The sequence below is a fragment of the Microtus ochrogaster genome, linkage group LG2, assembly GCF_000317375.1.
Source record: "Microtus ochrogaster isolate Prairie Vole_2 linkage group LG2, MicOch1.0, whole genome shotgun sequence".
NCBI classification, from domain to species: domain Eukaryota; kingdom Metazoa; phylum Chordata; class Mammalia; order Rodentia; family Cricetidae; genus Microtus; species Microtus ochrogaster.
In genome coordinates, this window is record NC_022028.1 from 36011157 (window position 1) to 36015407 (window position 4251).

Genomic DNA, 4251 nt, shown 5'->3' on the forward strand with positions numbered 1-4251 from the left:
TCTTCTTCTTCTTCTTCTTCTTCTAAAACCAAGTCTCCCATGCATCACTGACTCCTCAAACTCAACATCGTTTTGGTACTGGGAATACAGGCATGTGTCACGATACCCACCCTGACCTTTGTCATGAAGGAATTTCAAAAGGGGTCGCAGTCTGAGAGATTACAGCAATGCTTGATCCAGGAGGTGATGCTTGGAAAACAGAATTTTTTTTTTTCCAGCCAACTGACAGTGGGGTAAAGAGAGAACTCATATATGGTGTTTGGAAAGAAAGAAGGGGCATGACTTAAATAGACCTTTACTTGAAGAGTATGGAATAGCTTCCGATATCCCAGGAAGCCTGCAAAGTCAGCTTTTGGAAAATGAAGCAGGAGTAGGTATAGGCAGGATCTAGGACAGCAGAACAATGCCACAAGGTCAGCCTAACGCCCAGGCTACTATCATGCGGCTGCACAGTCTCACTCAGATTCCTGGAGGCAGGATCGCCATTTTCCGACTGAGGTCGAAGTAAGAGCCAGTGGTCGGCTGCTTTGCTTTTCGGGTTTTCAGGTTGAATGCCAGTTTCTCTCCTTGAGTTTTTATTAATCGTGCATCACTGCCTGCTCTTCCAAAGGTCCTGAGTTCGATACCCAGAAATCACGTGGTGGCTCACAACCATCTGTAATGAGATCTGGTGCCCTCTAGGGGAAGAGACCTGATCAGTTCTCATCAGCTTAGACCTCCAAACCCAATAAGGACAAGTTCAACAGAACCGCCATATATGGACTGCCCATGCATGCTTCAGCATTGCCAGGGCATTAAAAAAAAACAAAACAAAACAAAATAAAAACATCTGAGTGGCTGGGTCAATCTGTAGGAGAGGCTGGGAAAGCAAGAATGTGGCTCTTCCACCATCTCTGTGTTGAGTAGAGATGGATTGCCTCTTCACAGTGAGATTCAAAATGAGAACAGATAGGACTGGAGAGATGGCTCAGTGGTTAGGAATACTTGCTATTCTCTCAGATGAACCAGGCTTGTTCCCCAGAAACCATGAGCAGTGTTTCACAACCCTTTTCATATGAAAAGTATATGTGTATACGTATACATATACACACACACAATGCACATAAATGCACACATTGATCACAGTGGCACAGACTTTTAATCCCTGCATTCAGGAAACCCTGGTGGGTGGATTTCTGTGTATTTGAGGCCAGCTTGTTCTATAAGTGACTTCCAGGACAGTCAGAGCTACATGGAAAAAATCCAAACTTAAAACTAAATAGCTACATAAAATAATATAGATTTGTATTTTACAAGAGATTAAGTCCTCTAAAGAGGATGGCCTCATCTCCCAATGAAGGAATAAAAGTGAAGGCCAGAGAAGAAAGAGGTTTTAGTCACATGTGACCATACAGAGAACAACCAAAGACAGGGGCTAGCACATGATGCTGGGAGGCCTGTCAATAACTCAAAAGAAAAAAAAGAGTTCGCCTTGCAGGTAAGCAGGGGACCTGTCATGAAAGTCCCGTTGGTCATCTTGATTTTCTCATTAAAGGAGTGTGGCAGAAACAACCGATTACCAATTCAGCAAGCCCCAGCTTTCTTCCTTACCAATAAGTTCCCGCCTCGAATTGAATAGAAACGCATTCAGCCACACCTGCTCCCCAGAGTTTCTGATCCTGTGCCGAGATGAACCAGACTCTAAGTCCATACATCTCAGTGAACTTCTAGACAGTTAGAACAGCCATTCTGAAGCTGCCGTTTTTCATGTTGGAGTTTACGTTTTTACCACTAGGAAAAATTCTTTGTTTTCTGAGACAGGGTCTCATCATGTAACTCTGGCTGGCCTAGGACTCAACTATGTAGACGAGGCTGGCTCAAACTCTACATTTTTTTTTCTTTTGAGTCAGGGTCGCACACACTATGGAGTATATTTTTATCAGTGAAAACTGAAAAAAATCCATGGAACGTTAGAATTAGAGTAACCACAAGCTGCATAGCCTCTTTCACGACTCAAGCGTCCATTACCTAAATCGAGTCCCTCCCTGTCATCTAACATTTGCTCTTTCTTCTTCTCTTTCCTAAGTGTTAGACTGTACCCATGCACACCATTGCTTATATACTTGTATGTGGTACAGACTAGGATACACACACGAGGGGGAATATATAATTTATCTCTTCCTGAGAATGTGTGACCTCTCCTTCTATTATATATCCTAAGTCCATGCAGTTTCCCAAAAATTCCATAATTTCATCTTTCTTTAGAGCTAGATAGTATTCCATGTTGCATGTATACAACATTTTTATAACCTATTAATTTGTTGATGGGCAACTAAGGGTTCATTTCTCCTTGCTATAGCACATAAAACAGCAATAAACATAAGGATGCAAATATCTCTATGGCAGGGTATGGTGTTCTCTAGGGATGTATTCAGTAATGGAATAGTTTGGCCATATGATAGTTCTATTTTTAATGGTTTTTTTTTTTTTTTTTTTTTTAGACAAGCTCTTTCTACATAATCTTGGCTGAACTGGAATGCCCCCAGCCTCACAGAGATCCACCTGCTGCTGCTTCTTAAGTGCTGGGAGTGCCCTCTTTCTTTTAATATCCTCACTAACAGGCTGGTATTCCCTTTTCTGGAGGTCCTGGACCAGGCCCTGGCCTCCACACTATCAAGTGGCCCCCTATACTCCCTTTTCTTTAGATACCGCCTTTTTGCCTATTCCAAACTTGTATTTCCAACTGCTTGCTTATACCAACCTGTCTCCTGGCTTTTTCCACTTAACTAAATCATTCGCTAATAACGCCCACAAGCATTTTAGCCTGTTTCTTTTCGGCCTCCGTTCATCCTCTATTGCTTTCTCTTTCTTGCCCATTTCCTCTACATAGATGGGCACAAAAACGAATATGTTTAGCAAAAATGTAATCATAACTATTCCATGACTTTTCTTGGGGACACATGGGGTGAGTGTGGGGGAGTCTATTCATCCCGGATCGGTCCCAGGGAACAGGGACCGTGGGCTCAGACCAGAGAAAGGATTCTAGTCAAAGCCTGCTTGGTGAACTATTACGTTTATTGTATCACTTACAGGAACATGAGTGAGAAGTCACCGCGAAGAACACGAGTGACTCATGTCGCTGCGTCTCTGAAAAGCGGACCTTAGCAAAGAGGGATTCTTGGCGCTCCCTGCTCCACTGCAGACAACTCCACCAGAGTCCTCCCTCTCCAACTGTTGCTCTCTCAGCCTCCTGGGCTTTGGAACGTTCCCTAGTTCCCCGCTTCTCGAGTCTGCCTCCTGCTTTCAGGAGACGATGCTTCAGCAGGGAGGAAAAAACAGCTACCCGACTTCAAGGAGTGTTTCTAACTTGTTCCGAGTTTTGCACTTGGCAGTGCAGGACACCACTAATATGGTTTTCACCGCGACCCACGTCTGGGTACTGCTGCGCCTCTCTGGGCAATCAGTGTCTTGGAAGAACATGGGGCAGATCATCTGAGCCTAGGAATTTGGGATTTAACTAGGCAAATACTGTGAGACCTGTACAGTCAAAAGCAGAACACGCACGACGGCTACGTGCTGTCCACGATGTGGACTTTAACGAGCGCACATTATAAGTGGAATTATTTTTAAAAGGTTTCCCACTGCACAGCACTTCGGGGTTTTTCAGGGGAAGGGGAAGATGGCAATAATAGCTTGCCATCCTGGGAGATTCAGTAATTCCATCGTTCTTATGTCTATTATCGAGTCTGCCCTTCGTGCTAACTTCAAGATTCTAAAACTGCTTTCTCGCCTTTAATGGGAGCTTTCTTCCTACGTTATAAACTGGGAACTTGGCAGTACTGACAGGTCCTTCCTGGTCTTAGGGTACACTAGAGCATTCCGTAGACTTGTAGATACAGAAGATAAAGGGTTTTTATAGTTTGTCTAAAAAGTTGAAAAACTGAAGCACCCGCTTCCGCAGCGAGCAGGGTTCGAACCTGCGCGGGGAGACCCCATTGGATTTCAAGTCCAACGCCTTAACCACTCGGCCATCGCTGCTACAGAGACAGTAGGAAGGCGGAGACACTTTAGTGCAACAACCGCGGCACTCGCGCCAGGGCCGGAACCGGGCGGGGCTTGCAACTGCTTTCGGCTTTTTTGGGCTGAGGTGGCTGCGGCAATGAGTGACTGGACCTTCCGCTTGGATGAGGAGAACGGAAAAAAAAAAAAAAAAAGGGGGTCCGTCCAGGTCCTCGATCCGTCCTTCGCTGAGGTCGGGGAGTCACAACCTAA

At 44.9% G+C, this 4251-nt stretch overlaps 1 non-coding gene across 1 annotated transcript; it reads right to left on the reverse strand.

Moving 5' to 3' along the window:
- Nucleotides 1–3935: 3935 nt before the first annotated feature.
- Nucleotides 3936–4017, reverse strand: Trnas-uga. Its single transcript has one exon. It is a non-coding gene; the product is annotated as a tRNA-Ser (tRNA).
- Nucleotides 4018–4251: the final 234 nt, after the last annotated feature.